This window comes from Pan paniscus, chromosome 6 (assembly GCF_029289425.2).
Source record: "Pan paniscus chromosome 6, NHGRI_mPanPan1-v2.0_pri, whole genome shotgun sequence".
Classification (NCBI taxonomy): domain Eukaryota; kingdom Metazoa; phylum Chordata; class Mammalia; order Primates; family Hominidae; genus Pan; species Pan paniscus.
Genome location: NC_073255.2, coordinates 117,851,502 through 117,870,283, shown reverse-complemented (window position 1 = coordinate 117,870,283; position 18,782 = coordinate 117,851,502). Strand labels below are relative to the sequence as shown.

The window sequence follows — 18,782 nt, the reverse complement described above, 5'->3', positions numbered from 1 at the left end:
AATCTGTGGGATATGCCATTACAACTCTAGGAATCATGTTCTCAAGATAAAAGCCTTTAAGAAAAGCTGTCTTGACATATCATGTAAGCATGACAATGGAATACTAAATCAACATAGCTGAGATTTTCCTTATGTCCTATGCTTTTAAATGATCAACCCTACAGTCCTGGAACCAACCTTTATGGTTATCAATACCTCCATTATTTTAAACTATCTCAGGTATCATATTCCTTCTTTTTTTTTTTTTTTTTTTGAGACGGAGCCTCTCACTGTCACCCAGGCTGGAGTGCAGTGGCGCAATCTCGGCTCATTGCAAGCTCCACCTCCTGGGTTCACGGCATTCTCCTGCCTCAGCCTCCCGAGTAGCTGGGACTACAGGCACCCGCCACGACCCCTGGCTAATTTTTTGTATTTTTAGTAGTGCCGGGGTTTCACCATGTTAACCAGGATGGTCTCGATCTCCTGACCTTGTGATCCACCCGCCTCGGCCTCCCAAAGTGCTAGGATTACAGGTGTGAGCCACCATGCCTAGCTTTCCTTCTTATATGTATCAAAACTCATACTGAAAAATGAGTTCTGGGTTACAAAAGAGGGTTTATTTTTTGCACCTGCCTTTGAATCAGTCCTTAAGCTTAACTTTTAACTTCCAAGGAACTACTTTTTTTTTTTTTTTTTTTTAGATAGAGTCTCGCTCTGTCACCCAGGCTGGAGTGCAATGATGCAATCTCGGCTCACTGCAACCTTCGTCTCCTGGGTTCAAGTGATTCTCCTGCCTCAGCCTCCTGAGTAGCTGGGATTGCAGGCATGCGCCACCATGCCCTGCTAACTTTTGTATTTTTAGTAGAGACAGGGTTTCTCCATGCTGGTCAGGCTGGTCACGAACTCCTGACCTCAGGTGATCCACCTGCCTCAGCCTCCCAAAGTGCTGGGATTACAGGCGTGAGCCACCGTGCCAGGCCCCATCCCTGGTTATTCTTATTCAGTAAAATTTGCAACCTCCTAGGAGGAAAGGATTTTGAAAACAAAACTTTTTTAAAACTTTTATTTTAGGTTTGGGGGTACGTGTGAAGATTTGTTACATAGGTAAACACGTGTCATCGTGGTTTGTTGTATATATTATTTCATCACCCAGGTATTAAGTCCAGTACCCAACAGTTGTCTTTTCTGCTCCTCTCCCTCCTCCCACCCTCAAGCAGACCCCAGTGTCTGTTGTTTCCTTCTTTGTGTTCATAAGTTCTCATCATTTAGCTCCCACTTATAAGTGAGAACGTGCGGTATTTGGTGTTCTGTTGCTGCATTAGTTTGCTAAGGATTATAGACTCCAGCTTCATCCATATTCCCTCAAAAGACATGATCTTGTTCTTTTTTATGGCTGCATAATATTTCATGGTGTATATGTACCACAGTTTCTTTATCCAATCTGTCACTGATGGGCATTTAAGTTGGTTCCATGTCTTCACTGTTGGGAGCAAGCCCCCCAAAATCTGGCCATAATCTGGCCCCAAGACTGGCCATAAACAAAATCTCTGCAGCACTGTAACATGTTCATAATGGCCCTAACGCCCAAGCTGGAAGGTTGTGGGTTTACAGGAATGAAGGAATGAGGGCAAGGAACACTTGGCCTGCCCAGGGTGGAAAACCGCTTAAACGCATTCTCAAGCCGCAAACAATAGCATGAGTGATCTGTGTCTTAAGGACGTGTTCCTGCTGCAGTTAACTAGCCCAACCTATTCCTTTAATTTGGCCCATGCCTTTGTTTCTCATAATGGATACTTTTAGTTAATTTAATATCTATAGAAACAATGATAATAACTGGTTTGCAGTTACTAAATCTCTGTTTGGGGCTCTCAGTTCTGAAGGCTGTGAGACCCCTGATTTCCCACTTCACACCTCTATATTTCTGTGTGTGCATCTTTAACTCCTCTAGTGCCGCTGGGTTAGGGTCTCCCCAACCGAGCTGGTCTCGGCACTTCAGTATTGTAAATAGTGCTGCAATGAACACTCATGTGGATGTGTCTTTGTTTTTTTTTTTTTGGAGATGGAGTCTAGCTCTGTCACCCGGGCTGGAGTGCAGTGGTGCAATCTTGGCTCACTACAACCTCTGCCACCTGGGTTTAAATGATTCTCCTGCCTGGGCCTCCTGAGTAGCTGGGATTACAGGTGTGAGCCACTGTGCCCAGCTAACTTTTGTATTTTTAGTAGAGCCCAGGGTTTCACCATGTTGGCCAGGCTGGTCTTGAACTCCTGACCTCAGGTGATCTGCCTGCCTTGGCATCCCAAAGTGCTGGGATTACAGGCATGAGCTACCACGCCTGGCCCATGTGTCTTTATGGTAGAATGCTTTATATTCCTCTGGGTATATACTCAGTAATGGGATTGCTGGGTCGAATGGTAGTTCTGCTTTTAGCTCTTTGAGGAATCGCCATATTGCTTCCCACAATGATTGAACTAATTTACATTCCCAGCAACAATGTGAAAATGTTCCCTTTTCTCTGCAACCTTGCCAGCATCTGTCATTTTTTGACTTTTTAATAATAGCCATTCTGACTGGTATGAGATGCTATCTCATTGTGGTTTTGATTTGCATTTCCCTAATGACCAGTGATGTTGAGTTTTTTCATATGTCTGTTGGCCGCCTGTGTGTCTTCTTTTGGGAACTGTCTGTTCCTCTCCTTTGCCCACTTTTTCATGGGGTTGTTTGTTTTTCTCTCATAAATTTGTTTAAGTTCCTTATAGATGCTAGCTATTAGACCTTTGTCAGATGCATAGTTTGCAAATAAAACAAAACTCTTAATGTCTTCACTTGCCAGACATTTGTGCTTAGGTTGGTGTTTGAGTCTTAGGAGTAATATCATGTTTTGCCACAAGAAGGAGCCTATGAGTGGGCTGGAAGAGAAAAATCAGATTTGCAGCCGCTGAAGTCAGTAAACAGTTTCTTTGGATATATTGTAAATAGTAAGAGAACCAGACATGACATTCATAAGTATTCCAAAACCAAGTAAAATTATTTTAAAGCTCTAACGTTTTGCAACTTTTCTTCCCGTCTTAAGAGTTCATCTGCCCAGTCTAATGATTGTAGAATTCTTACTTCTAGTCTTTTTTTTTTTTTTTGAGATGGAGTTTCACTCTTGCTGCCCAGGCTGGAGTGCTATGGTGCTATCTTGGCTCACTGCAACCTTCGCCTCCTGGGTTCAAGCCATTCTCCTGCCTCAGCTTCCCGAGCAGCCACAATTTCAGGGATGCGCCACCACACCCGGCTAATTTTGTATTTTTAGTAGAGTTGGGGTTTCTCCATGTTGGTCAGGCTGGTCTCGAACTTCCGACCTCAGGTGATCTGCCCACCTTGGCCTCCTAAAGTGTTGGGATTACAGGCGTGAGCCACTGCACCTGGCCATCATTTTTCTTACTTTTAGCATCCTCATCCCAAATTCCTGGTGTCCCCATCCCTACCATCCATTTGTAATAATTCTCCATTGTTTTCCTCTCCTTGAATCCCACTTTCTGAGATCAGTGCAACCTGGGCTTAGAGCTTCAACCTCCTCCATCTGATTTTTTAAAAGAGTAACTCCTAATAAGGATTTTACCCAATATAGTGAGCATTATGATTAATGACTCTGACTCTACAAAAAATAATTTAAAAAAATTAGTCGGGTGTGGTGGTGCATGCCTGTAGTCCCAGATACTCAGGGTGAGGTGGGAGGATTGCTTGAGTCCAGGAGTTTGAGATCACGGTGAGCTGTACTGCATCATCACATTCCAGCCTGGGCAACAGAGTGAGACCCTGTTTCTAAAACAATTAAGGTAAAATGAAAGAGATAACATGCACCTGGTACACAGTACTTAATAAATCCCGTCTACTGTAAATACCTAGTGCCCATCATCCCTGTAACTCATAACTTCTTCTTTCCCAGTTCCCCGTGCTTTAATCACTCCTGCTTAGGAGACAGTCCAGGCTACCTTCTTATCCCTCTTCCTGGAGCCAGATTCTCAGCATTTTGTTCTCTAATTCCACCCTTTACCCCTTATTGCATGCCTTGGTATCAGCACTTCACCTGGTCTGAGGAACCAGCATCTAGTCTTGCCCTGTGTCTGGTAGTCCATATGGCCTGTATGTATCACTTAGTCTGAGTCAGTTTCCACGTGTGTCAGCTGGATTAGTAGCTCCTTAGGGTTCCGTGTAGTTCTCACAGTCTGTGGCAAGGAAAACAACAATTTGTGAGTAGCTAGCATGGACTGCAAACTATGGGCTCTATTTACCAAGCAAGTTCTAAATGCTGAATATTGTCTTTGGCAAAGGGGTTTCAGGGAAGATCAAGAGGCACATCTTCCCTGCCCTCAGGAAACTCATAAAGGCTGGTTTTGCTACCTGAATTCTCACAACTCATTGATGCAATGCAGCCTAGAATTAAGTTACTTGCTCATTGTCAAGCAGGTAGTGACTAGCAGAGCCACCATTCTGATTCTTTCTTAGTTTCTTTTTTTTTTTTTTTTTTTTTGAGTTAGGGTCTCGCTCTGTCACTCAGGCTGGAGTGCAGTGGTGCCATCATAGCTCACTGCAGTCTCACTCCTGGGCTCAAGCGATCTTCCTGCCTCAGCCTCCTAAGCAGCAGGGACTGCAGGTGCACACCACCATGCCCAGCTAATTTTTAAATTTTTGTAGAGGTGGGAATCTTGCTCTTTTGCCCAGGCCGGTCTGGAACTCCTGGCCTCAAGCATCCTCCTGCCTTGGCTTCTCAAAGCACTGGAATTACAAGCATGAGCCACCATGTCCAGCCCTAAGTCTGATACCTTCTAAGAGGGATCATCCTCAGATGAGTTGGGTGTGGAGGTGAGAGGTCAGGGGTGCCTGGATAAGAAGCGACTCTGCTACCACTTCCTGTGTGAGCTGAGGCCTGGAGAGAAGATGAGAGAATGATGGGGAAGGAGGAAGCAGATGTGTTGTGGGGTTGGGAAATGGGGAAATGTCTGTGCATTTCTACTTTTACCTTTGATCTCTCCTTCAGGGCTTTGATATTTTCTTCCTGCTAATCCTCCTTTTCACACCTGCTTGGGGCTGCCCCATGAGCTTGTGAAAACAGCATGTTTCTACCTTCCAACCACACCTCAGTGCATTGGCCCTCTCTCTCCTTGGCAGAGTCTACGATGTTTTTCAAGGTTACCATGAAGATTTCTTTCTTTTTTATTTAATTTTAATTTTATTTTTTTTGAGATGGAGTTTCACTCTTGTTGCTCAGGCTGGAGTGCAATGGCACGATCTCAGCTCACTGCAACCTCTGCCTCCCGGGTTCAAGCGATTCTCCTGCTTCAGCCTCCCAAGTAGCTGGGATTACAGGCATGTGCCACCATACCTGGCTAATTTTGTGTTTTTAGTACAGACAAGGTTTTTCCATGTTGGTCAGGCTGGTCTTGAACTCCTGACCTCAGGTAAGCCACCCACCTTGGCCTCCCAAAGTGCTGGGATTACAGGCAAGAGCCACCGTGCTTGGCTTTATTTTATTTTTTAAGTTCCTGGGTACAAGTGTAGGATGTACAGGTTTGTTACGTAGGTAAACGTGTGCCATGGTGGTTTGCTGCACGTATCAACCCATCACCTAGGTGTTAAACCCTGCATGCATTAGCTGTTTTTCCTAATGCTCTCCCCTAACCTACGTCCTCCCCTGACAGGGCCCAGTGTGTGTTGTTCCCCTCCCTGTGTCCATGTGTTCTCATTGTTCAGCTCCCAGTTATAAGTGAGAACATGCAGTGTTTGGTTTTCTATTCCTGCGTTAGTTTGCCGGGGATAATGGTTTTCCAGCTTCATCCATGTCCCTGCAAAGGACATGATCTCATTATTTTTTATGACTGCATAGTATTCCATGGTGTATATGTAGCATATTTTCTTTATTCAGTCTATCATCGATGAGCACTTGGGTTGATTCCATGTCTTTGCTATTGTGAATAGCGCTGCAATGAACGTATATGTGCATGTATCTTTATAATAGAATTATTTATATTCCTTTGAGGTATATACCCAGTAATGGAATTGCTGGGTCAAATGGAATTTCTGGTTCTAAATCTTTGAGGAATCGCCACACTGTCTTCCACAATGGTTGAATTAATTCACATTCCCACAAGATTTCTTTCCTGACTTTCTGAACTTGGATCTTCTCCTATCCTCCATCCCCACCACCTGGCTCCAGGATCCCAGAGACTCAGCCTTCCTGCATTCAAAACCATAGTGGAAGAAGGCCTGATTGCTGGGGTGGGCAGTGGCCTGAAACCTAGGGAGGACTTCACTGGGCCTACACATTCTGGTGTAGAGAAAGTCACTAAGTAAGGACTTGTGAAAATGTAGAGGACTTTGCGGTGGGGGTGAACTGCAGAGTCCTACTGTGGGGCAGCAAGAAGTCAAGAAGGAGGACCTGGCAACTGGGGTCAAGAGCTGCCCACATGCTCTTCATGTCCAGCCTTTTTCTCCTGTCAGCTTTCTAGTGTTGCATGCTCATATGGGCAGAAAGACTTGCCATTATATGCTAGAAAGCACATGGTGGAGGCTGGGCGCGGTGGCTCACTCCTGTAATCCCAGCACTTCGGGAGGCTGAGGTGGGTGGATCACCTGAGGTCAGGAGTTTGAGACCAGCCTGGCCAACATGGTGAAACCCCATCTCTACTAAAATACAAAAAATTAGCTGGGCGTGGTGGCAGGCACCTGTAATCCCAGCTACTCGGGAGGCTGAGGCGGGAGAATCACTTGAACCTGGGAGGCAGAGGTTGCAGTGAGCTGAGATGGCACCACTGCACTCCAGCCTGGGTGACAGAGCTAGACTCTGTCTCCAAAATAAAAAAGAAAGAAAGAAAGAAAGAAAGAACAGGAAGGAGAATTTATTAGAAAATTCAGGCAGCCTGGACAACATAGTGAGACCACGGCGCTAGAAAAGAATACAAAAAAAAAAAAAAAAAAAAAATGGCTGGGCGCAGTGGCTCAAGCCTGTAATCCCAGCACTTTGGGAGGCTGAGGAGGGTGGATCACGAGGTCAGGAGATCGAGACCATCCTGGCTAACACAGTGAAACCCCATCTCTACTAAAAATACAAAAAAAATTAGCTAGGCATGGTGGTGGGCGCCTGTAGTCCTAGCTACTCGGGAGGCTGAGGCAGGAGAATGACGTCAACCCGGGAGCGGAGCTTGCAGTGAGCTGAGATCACGCCACTGGACTCCAGCCTGGGTGACAGAGCTGGACTCCGTCTCAAAACAAACAAACAAACAAAAAAAACCACACAAAAAAACAAAAAAAATTAGCCAAGCATGGTGGTGTGCACCTGTTGTCCCAGCTACTCAGGAGGCTGAGGTGGGAGGATCACTTGAGCCCGGAGGTTGAGGTTGCAGTGACCTAAGATCGTGCTACTGCACTCCAGCCTGGACGATAAAGTGAGACCCTGTTTCACAAAGAAAAAGAAAAAGAATTAAAAAAATCCAGGCATGAACAGGAAGGGATGAGCATGGAATAAAACCAGGATGCTGCCTCCGTACCACCAGTTCTTTGATTTCAACTTGTTGCTCAGTTGAATCATTGCCATACTGGTGAGAAAGAAATGTATTTGCTGACTGTTGGTCAATATTACAGATTTAAAACCTATGCACTCTTAAGAACTCACCAGTTTATAGTTTTGTTTCTTCCAGATTTCTGCGGAAAGATGGGCCCAAGGCTGGCTTTGCTCCCTTTTCTCTAGGTCACACAGTATCCTAGGCCCTGTGCTGTTATATTTGACTCTGTGGAAGATGCTTTGTTTTCAGTTCTGAGCCTTTTCTTCTGCTGATTCCTTCTCAACCTTTGTTCCTTGTGTCGCTCACCCTCCCCCAAACCAGGTAGATGCACCCAGGTGTGGAAAAGAGGGAGGGAGAAGAAAGATCCCTTCTGTCATTGATACAGGAGCTAGAAAAAAATTATTTAGGCAGATAGTGAGGGTAAGAGAGTCCGTGGTAAGATTTCCCTTTAATAAAAAGCAGCCCCCAAATAATTTCTTTTCTAACAAAAAGCAGCCTGAAAAATTAAGCTGCAAGCATAGATAAGCAAGCTAAAAGCTTGCATAGGTAAATGCCAACAGCTGTGCCAATAGAAAAGGGACACCTGGAAGCCAGGTATATTCAACATGGAGGTGCCCTCTTCCCTTTCCTTTGTCAACACGCTTGCAGTAAAAAAGCAGGCAACGTGGTGATGGCCAAGTAGAGACCCCATCTGCATAATAAAAGGTTAAGGTGAGATGGCCAACTCGTTGGTGCGCTATGCAAATGGCACACCTGGTCTGATTAATCTCTCGGGCCCTATGTAAATCAGACACTGCCTCCTCAAGCTTGTCTATAAAACCCCCATGTGCATTTCACCACAAAACCGGAAGACCCACTCGGGAGTCCCTCTCTCTCTGCAGGAGAGAGAGCTTTTCTTTTTTCTCTTTCTTTTGCCTATTAAACCTCCAATCTTAAACTCCTCCTTGTGCGTCTCCACCTTCTTGATTTCCTTGGCGTGAGGCAACGAATCTTGGGTATTACTCCAGACAAATGACGCCACTTCATCATCATTCTTGGGGCACAGAGGTGCTGAGCTTCCACATTTCTCTTCACTCCCTACTCTTGGGTGAGCCCTTCACCCTGGGTACCCTGTTGCCCCAGGCCTTGGCACGTGTTGTCAATGTATGGCTGTGGGAGGAGGCTGGTCTTGTCTGGTGGGAAGGAGAGAGACAAAGAGGGCATTGTTGAAAGAAGAAGTGGAATGAGAGCTCCCTTTACCCTTGGGGGCTTCTTTTCTGGCATTAATCCTCAGAAAATAATTGTGAAAGAGAAGTTTGTCTTTGTGCTTTAGGGTGCTGTCAGAAGCTTAGAAATAATTAGGCAGAATCCCCATCCCCCCAATCCCCATCACCAACTTTAGTCTCCTCCCCCGATACCCACACTGACCCGGGGTTAGGGACATTTATAAATGGAGCCATTGAGGACTCAGGAGAAACTCATGCAACTGAAAAATGTCCCCTATTTCCTGGGTCCTAGGCAGCTCCCCACTTTCCACTCCCACTTCAGACATTTAGACAAGGACTTTGGTCACTCTGGCTAGACCATCTGTGTAACCCAGAATGGTGGGGTCACAACTCTTGGTTTCCAAGGATATAATCACATGTTGTGAGCAAAAATGTGCTGAACACACCTGACTCTGTGGCTTCTTCTTGAGAAGTGATTTTGCAGAGCGGGGAAGGGTCGACTCTGGAAACGTTTCATTTGTCTATTGGCCATTTGGATTTCTTCTGTGAAGTGCCTTTTCATGACTATCATCTATATTCTCTTAAGTTTGTCCTTGTTATTGATTTGTAGTTCTTTATATATCCCTGATAACAAGGCTTGCTTTTTCATGCTCTTTATATATATTTTTAAAAGCAGCTTTAGCGAAGTATAACATACAAAAATCTGCACATAAAATGTAAAATGTGATGTTTTGACATATATATATATGCACTGAAACCATCCCTATTAATTCCATTGTGATCAAAGACATATTTTGTATCACTTAAATCCTTTTACATGTATCCAGGCTTATTTTATGGTGTAGAACATGATCTATCTTGGTAGATGTTCTGTGTGCTCTTGACAAGAACGTATTGTTGCGTAGAATGTTCTATTGTCAATTTTGTTGATTAGGTCAATTTGGCTTATAGTATTGTTCAAGCCTTCTATTTGTTTACTGATTTTCTGTCTACTTGTCCTATCAATTTTTGAGAGATGGGTGTTGGCTCCTTAACTATTTTGTGAATTTGTCTATTTCTCCATGTATTTCTATTAATTTTTGCTGTACGTATTTTGAAGCTCTGTTATTACGTGTGTAAACATTTAGGATTTGATAAATGGACTCATTTGTAACAATCAAATATCTTCTTTATCTCTGGTAATATTTTTTGCTCCGAAATCTACTTTGATATTAATATAGTCACTGTAGGTTACTTTTGATTAGTGTTAGCATGGTATATTTTTCCATTATTTTACTTTTAACCTTGTACCTTTATAATTAAAGTGAGTTATCTTTGGGCAGCATACTGTTAGGTCTTGCTTTGTAAGTTAATATGTTAATCTCTGCCTATAAATTGGAATGGTTAGATCATTTATATTTAATGTGATGATTTGTATGGTTAGGTTTAAACCTCTCATGTTGCTATTTGTTTTCTATTTGTGCCATTTGCTTGATCTGTTCCCCCTTTCCTCTTTTTCTACCTTCTGTTGGATTGAGCATATATTTATATATAATTTTATTTTTGCCTCCATGTTTGTATTATTAACTATAACCCTTTTTGGGTTATTTTAGGCTTATGGTTTATATCTTCATGTTACTAGTCTACTTCAATTGATATTTTAGCACTCTTCACACATTGTAAGAACCTTACAGTATACTCCCATTTCTTCCCTCCTGGCTTTTATATAATTGTTACCATATATCTTACCTCAATATATGCTATAAACCCCATAATACATTGTTATCTTTTCGCTTTAAGCGAAAGATTATCTTTGTCTTTATCTTTAGAGATAAAGTAGGGAAGGGTTGACTCTGGAAACGTTTCATTTGTCCATTGGCCATTTGGATTTCTTCTGTGAAGTGCCTTTTCACGACTATCATCTATATTCTCTTAAGTTTGTCCTTGTTAATTATCTTTATCAATTATCTTTAAAACGATTTAAATAATAACAAAAATAATCTTTATATTTACCCTCATAGTTACCACTTCTGGTGTTCTTTATTCTCTAACGTAGATTCAGGTTTCTATCTGGTTTCAAATTCTTCTAGCTCAAAGGACTTCCTTTACCATTTATCATGGTGCATATATGTTTTTTCATTCACTCTGGAGATGAATTCTTCCAACTGTTATATATCTTAAAAAGTTTTAATTTTGCCTCAGCTTTTGAAAAAAAATATTTTTGAGATAGGGTCTCCCTCTGTCACCCAGGCTGGAGTGCAGTGATGTGATCATAGCTTACTGCAAACTCCACCTCCCAGGCTCAAGCTGTCCTCCCACCTCAGCCTCCCAAGTAGCTGGACTACAGGCGTGTGCCACCACACCTGGATAATTTTTGTATTTTTTTGTTTGTAGAGACGGGGTTTCACCATGTTGCCCAGGCTGGTCTTGAATTCCCAAGCTTAAGCAATCTGCCCACCTCAGCCTCCCAAAGTGCTAAGATTACAGGTGTAAGCCACCGTACCTGGCCTGAAAAATATTTTTGCTGGGTATATAATTCTACATTGGCAATTTATTCCTTTGATTACTTTAAACATGTTTTTCCACTGTCTTCTAGCTTATATTGTTTCCAACAAGAAAGCTACTGTCATTCTTATCTACTGTTGGTGACCTGTCTAGATGTCCTTTTCTGGGCTGGCATGCCCACTCACAGGCTGTTGTTAATGGTGGCTATTATTGGCTCATGAACTCTCTCCTTTTCTAAACAGATGGCTTGGCCGGGCATGGTGGCTCACGCCTGTAATCGCAGCACTTTGGGAGGCCAAGGCAGGCGGATCACGAGGTCAGGAGATCAAGACCATCCTGACTAACACGGTGAAACCCTGTCTCTACTAAAAAGACAAACAATTAGCCGGGCATGGTGGCGGGCGCCTGTAGTCCCAGCTACTCGGGAGGCTGAGGCAGGAGAATGGCGTGAACCGGGGAGGCGGAGCTTGCAGTAAGCCGAGATCACGCCACTGCACTCCAGCCTAGGTGACAGAGTGAGACTCCATCTCAAACAAAAAAAATAAAAATAAAAAAAAGAGATGGCTTCACCTGGGATAATATGATTTCTTCCTCTCCCCGATGGCATCCCAATGCCAATGACTGAATGTTATTGGAGTACAAAAGAACAGCCCTTTTACCTTAAGTGGATAAAATCTGTGGTATGATTTATGCTTCAGGGTCCCCTGTGGACAAGATCAAGTTCAAACCTTACCTGAGATCACATTTTGCACAGTTTTTTTTTTTTTTTACATTACCTTTTCTGCTTCCTCTATTTCCTTAGAGATTTTTACTGGTGAGTCCAACCTAAAAAATCACATGTATTCAAGTCTCTTTTAAGTTCTGCTTCTAAGGAATCAAACCTAAGACAGTGGGTACCAGGAGCGGTCCTAGGAAGCACAACATAAGAATGGGATTCTAGGGCTGGGTTACTTGTCAGCCCTCTGGCAAGGGGGACAGCCATGTTGATGGCAGGCATAGTTTCTGACTTGCTTTAGCAGTGCAAGTGTTAAGACTTTTACTCGGAATAACTAGGCTAGGACACAGGTGGAATTAGATTCACTGGCTGATGCAATGTGTCTGGCATTTAAGAGATATAAGACAAATTGCAAGTATAAGGGCTATGGAGCCAGGTGTGGTGGCTCACGCCTGTAATCTTAGCACTTTGGGAGGCTGAGGCAGGTGGATCATCTGAGGTCAGGAGTTCAAGACCAGCCTGGCCAACATGGTGAAACCCCGTCTCTACTAAAAAGTCAAAAATTAGCCAGGCATGGTGGCGGGCACCTGGAATCCCAGCTACTTGGGAGGCTGGGGCAGGAGAATCACTTAGCGGAGGTTGCAGTGAACTGAGATCGCGCCATTGCACTCCAGCCTGGGTGATAAGAGTGAGACTCTGTCTCAAAAATAAAATAAAACAAAATAAAATAAAATAAAGGACTATGGAATTAGGTGGCTATTACTGAGCTTCAGTGATGCCTTAAAGAGAAAAAAATGAAAGGCTCAGGACAATAAGTAATCAATTTAAAGCAAAATATAAGAGTTACAATGCCTTCTTGGCAACATTTAAAGAGACCCTTATCTCTCGTTGCCTGAAGGCAGAGAGACCAGGCTGAATATTTAACTTTAAGAGTGGCACAACTACAGAGAAGTTCAAATTTTTCAGCCTAGGGAAGTTTCTAGTACCAAAACCAGGACCTCAATAGGAAAGAATAAGACCCTGAGATGTGGGATGGTGATATTAGGTAGATGCCCTTTGAGGTCCTTGGATCATCAGATTATTCTGGACCATTTGGACCTGCAGAAGTGGCTCACACTTTTTATTGGAAGATAGAGGCCCACTCTTGCTTGAAAACCTTGCAAAAGTCTTACACTAGACAAATTCATTGTAAGGAAATGCTGGCTCCCATCAGGATGTGTTGCACCTCCCCCTTTGGCCACTAGACCCATAACAAAAATCAAATCTTAGCATGGCCCAACTGGGGAAGTACTTGACTTACTAAGGAGAGGGATGGATTAGATACTAAAGGAGCTTCAAGGCTTGGACAACATGTGTCATCAGGAGCAAGGAAAATAAATCAGAGAGAAGATTCTGAAGATCCTGGATCAAAGGGAGGGGACTAAAAATAGAAAGCTGGATGTAGGAGTTTGTCAATATAGGGCATTCTTATGGGACACAGGATTTAACACCCTAGCAAGTTTATTCTTAGGAGGTTGATATGAAATGATACTGGGGTGGCTTTTGGAAAGCTGGAAAACAACAAGAGCTTCTATTAATAAAGTTGAGATGTCAGAACTCATATGGAAAATTGTGAGTAAAGGGTTCACAGTTCTCAGAGAAATGGATGTGGGAGAATAGATCTATAACAAAAGATTGGAAAATCCACCACCAGACTCTATTCCTTGGGAAGTCCTGGATAATACTCATTTTCATCAAAGAAATAATGAATGTGCTGGTGATGAGGAGTTTAGAAGCTGTAAGAATCTCAGTAGTGTTCATCCTCTGTAGACAGAGGCTGACAGCAGATGCCCTTATATACTGGATATACTGGTTCCCTAATAGCAATAGGAATGATAGGATTCTGAATCAGCAGAAGCTATTTGGCAGCATTTAGTAATCAGAAGCAAAGTAGTTATTATTATTATAATAATCAGGAAGGTTGAAATTATGGCCAAAGGGCCTTGACCTTCAGGGATCTGTGGAGATGGCTAATAGAAAATAGTGTTTCCATGGAGAAAATATACGGTTGCAAATGCATCACATTTGCTATCAACAAACTCCAAGTAGGATAAACTCAAAGACATCCATACTTAGGTACATGATGATCAAACTGTCAAAAGCCAAAGACCAGATAAAACAACAACAACTTAAGAGAGAATCTTGAAAGTAGCAAGAGAAAAGCAACTCATTAAGGACAAAGGATCCTCAATAAGTTTAACAGCTGATATCTCCTCAAAACCATGGAGGCCAGAAGACAGTGGAACGATATACTCAAAATGCAGAAAGAAAAGGGCTGTCAGTCAAGGATTCTACAACCAGCAAAAGTATCCTTCAAAAATGAAGGAGGAATTGAGACAATTCTAGATAATAAAAACTGAGAGAATTTATTGTTAGCATAACTGCCCTACAGAAAATACTAAGAGAAGTCCTACAGACTGAAATGAAAGAATGCTAGTAAGAGTCCATATGAAGAAATAAAGAACAGTTGCAAAGGTAATGACATAGGTAAACATAAAAGACATATACAAAACTGAAAGCTTTCCTCCTAGAAGAAGGAACAAGAGAAGGATGTGTGATCTTATCACACCTATTCAACAACACCTCTAGCTAGTACTGGCGGTTCTATTTAGGGCAATTAGGCAAGAAAAAAAGACATCTAGATTAGAAAGGAAGAAATAAAACTTTGTTTGAAAATGACATAATCTTGTGTAGAGAAAATCCTAAGGAACCCACAACAGCTTACTATAATTAGTAAATTAGTTCAGCCACATCACAGTATACAAGATGAGTATATTAAAATCAATTCTATTTCTATACACTAGCAATAAACAATACAAAAAGGAGAATGAGAAAACAATTCAATTTACAATAGCATAAAGAAGAACAAAATACTTAGAAATAAATGTAATCAAGGAAGTGCCAGGCTTCTACACAGAAAACTTCAAGACATTGTTGAAAGAAATTAAAGAAAACATAAATAATAGATATTCCATGCTTATGGATTAGAAGATTTAATGTTGTTAACATGGTGGTGCTCTCAAATTGATTAAAAAATTCATTGCAATCCTTATAAAAATTCCAGTTTCCTTTTTTGAAGAAATAGACAAACAGATCCTAAAATTCAAACAGAATTACAAAAGACCCAAAGTAGATAAAAAATATTGAAAAAGAAGAACAATATACACAAACATAAATTCAATCAGTGGAATAGAATTGAAAGCTGGGAAGCAAATTCTTAAATTTATGGCCAATTTATTTTTGATAAGAGTGTCAAGACAATTCAGTCAGGAAAGAACAGTCATTTCAACAAATTGTGCTGGGACAACTGGATATGCACATGCAAAAGAATGAGATTACCTCACAACATACACAGAAATTAACTCAAGGCTGGGCATGGTGGCTCACACTTGTAATCCCAGCACTTTGGGAGGTCAAGGTGGGCAGATCGCTTGAGGCCAGGAGTTCTAGACAAGCCTGGGCAATGTGGAGAAACCCTGTCTCTACAAAAACTACAAAACTTAGCTGGGCATGATGGTGCACACCTGTAGTCTCAGCTGTTTGGGGGGCTGAGGTGGGAGGATCACTTGAGCCTGGGAAATTGAAGCTGCAGTGAGCCGTGTTCATACCACTGCTCTACAGCTGGGTGACAAAGTGAGACCCTGACTCAAAAAAAAAAAAAAAAATCCATCATTTATTAAGCACTGAATAATGTTTGTCAAACAGGATGTTAAACTGGAAATTTTGATTGGGATTTCGAGATGCAATGTTTAGGAAATACAACACATATCATATTCCAAAGTGATTTGCTGGTCTGAGATGCAGCAATTCAAAGGAAAAGCAAATAAATAAATAAATAAATAAAGGTTAAGCTACTCTTAAAATCTACACCCACATCAAAGTTTGTATAAAATGGCAGAGTTGTTGGAAATCACAGGGAGAGAGAATTAACTTTGGAGAGAAGATATCTTTGTTTTTTTTTTTAAATTTATTTTCTTTTTTTAGGCTAGTTGAGTGAAGCAGTGGGAGTAGAGAAGGAACAAAGACATTTGTAACTGGTTGTGATAAATTGGTTGAAAACAGCACTGCACTTTGACCAGCCAAGAGAGAAGATCTTTTTGGAGAGAGGTGTGCTGTGAGTTCTTCTCCCCAAGAGCAAGGGCTAAGGGTGCTGCCCTTGGAATCTTAAGACCATCAGCAGATGAATGGAAGACGTTGGAATTGGCCTGCATGCCCAGGTTATAAAGTGTGATACGGCCGGGCGCAGTGGCTCAGCCTGTAATCCCAGCACTTTGGGACGCTGAGGTGGGTAGGTCACTTGAGGCCAAGAGTTTGAGACCAGCCTGGCCAACATGGTGAAACCCCATCTCTACTAAAAATATAAGAATTAGCCGGGCATGGTGGCATGTGCCTATAGTCCCAGCTACTCGGGAGGCTGAGGCAGGAGAATCACTTGAACCTGGGAGGTGGAGGTTGCAGTGAGCTGAGATTGCGCCACTGCACTCCAGCTTGGGTGACACAGCGAGATTCCATCTCAAAAAAAAAAAAAATAGTGTGATATGATCACTTTACACAAAACTAGTCTGTGACAAGTGGATAAAAATAGTATTTCATCACTATTTTACTATTTCTTTGATTCCTACCTGGACTAAACATTTACAGGCTTTGAATAACCTTTTCTATGAATGGTCTTTTCATGTCTTTGCTAAGTTTACGTACCGGTGCACTTAGAATTATCTTATAATTTGTATAAGCTCTCAATATAATTTTAGTAAGATGCTTTTTTGATATGCTATTTTGTGCTATTTTTTTCCTTTGCTTTAGAGAGAGGTGTGAAGAAAATTTCTCTTTGGACCTTAGTTTCTCTTAGGATGCTCTGCAGGCTGCTCCATTCTGGGAATCATAGGAAGGTTGCAAGGTTTCCCAGAGGCACTTAGGATAGTCCCCTTTCAGTCAAGAAGCTTCACTGGCTGGAGAATGTTCTCAAGACCCCCTCCTTGAATCCATGGAGAGCACCAGAGAATTAGGACATCTTAGCTGCTGCAGGGACCACAGTCCTGCAGAGCCAATTGCTGGCAGCAGATATTTTGGACAAGAAGGTACTAGAGTCCTGGAGAGGGTCTGAGGAAAGGAAGGCCATCTGGGAATAGGATTTTGGGTGGCGGACGTCTGTTTCAGTCCTGGGTTATGAGGATGTTTTGCACCCAAGAAGTGGTTGTTCTCGTGAATAGAAAGGACTATTGTGACTGAGCCTCATGCCTTAGTGAGGGGCAGTATCTGGAACCGAGGTGACATGGTTTGGCTGTGTCCCCACCCGAATCTCATCATGAATTTCCACATGTTGTGGGAGGGACCTGGTAGGAAGTAATTGAATCATGGGGGCAGGTCTTTCCTGTGCTGTTCTCGTGATAGTGAATAAGTCTCAGGAGATCTGATGTTTTCATAGGTTTTTTTTTCTGCACAAGCTCTCTCTTGGCCTGCTGCCATCCATGTGAGATATGACTTGCTCCTCCTTGCCTTCACCATGATTGTGAGGCTTCCTCAGCCACGTGGAACTGTAAGTCCACTGAACATCTTTCTTTTGTAAATTGCCCAGTTTCAGGTATGTCTTCATTAGCAGCGTGAAAATGGACTAATACATGAGGTTGCCTCTGGCATCTCCTCTGTGAAGAGTCCAGCATTGACCCTGAGCACTGTCACTTCGAACACAGGAGACCAGTCCCTCTCTGCACACTCCTCAGCCCTGTGAGTTACTCTCCTCACTTTGCTGCTTCCCATTCTTGGCGGTATCTCTGGAGAGATTCCTGGCTCTAGCAGTGGGGCTAGGAATGGCCATGGGGACAGGCGTCACAGTTCTCCCTGGGCCTGATGGAGAGGGGTCTGGGTTCTCTGGATTCCTGAAGGGACTTGGAGCAGATTCCCATCATGCTGTCGCGGGGAGTCTGTGCTATTCTCCCATCCAAGAGGAGAGGACATCCCGAAATCACCACAAATTCTGGGATGAAGGCTGCCTGAGGAAATGAAGCAAACACACACAAACACACAAAGACATACAAATACACACTCACACTTATACATACGTGCACACACACATTCTTCTGTGGGTAAGCTTGTGCTTCAGCTACTTTGGGCAGGAGAGCAGGGGGGTTTTATTCTACCTGTCATTGCCTTCATGCCCCAGTGCTGGAAACACAATGAAGCCATTGCTCCCCCTTCAGATGATCTGAAAATCCCTGTTTCAGTTCACTTTGAAAACACCCCTTACTCTCAACAACAGAGGGTTGGTTATTCTGCAGAACTCATTCTTTAACAGCAGGCCTGCTGCTGCTCCAGCTGCAATTCTTTTCCCCTTCATGAAGGCTGCCAGGAATGAAAAGGGGAGGGAAAAGAAGTGGGTGGTGGCAGGAGGCTGGGCCAGGGAAGAGTGGGACCCCACAGTCTCCAGCCTGAGGACTCCTCTCCCCTGTTGTGAATGCTTCTGCTGAAAGCCACTGGGTGAGTGCAGGGACAGAGAGCCACTGAGCTGGCTCAGGGCCTCGTGGTGGTGGTGGTGGTAGGGGGGCTGCTCTGGGTTCTCGAGAGGCTTCTCCAACTCTCACATGATCATACCTGAGGATATTATCAAAATTCAGATATGACTTAGGAGGCCTGGGATACGGCCCGAGATTCTGCATGCCTGGTGATGCCAGTGTTGCTGCTCTGTTGCCACACTGGATAAAAGCATCTAGAAGGTATTCCAGGCCAGATGGGGTGGGCATTCCCTCCCTCATACCTTAACTCTTTGACATGGATTCTGCCACCAACAGAATCCTGGACATTTTCTCCCAAGAGATGAT

The 18,782-nt window shown here is 43.1% G+C and overlaps 1 non-coding gene across 1 annotated transcript; it reads right to left on the bottom strand.

The window, feature by feature from the left end:
- Window positions 1-530: 530 nt before the first annotated feature.
- LOC112440586 (small nucleolar RNA SNORA40) lies at window positions 531-656 on the bottom strand. Its single transcript, XR_004672765.1, has one exon. It is a non-coding gene; the product is annotated as a small nucleolar RNA SNORA40 (small nucleolar RNA).
- Window positions 657-18,782: the final 18,126 nt, after the last annotated feature.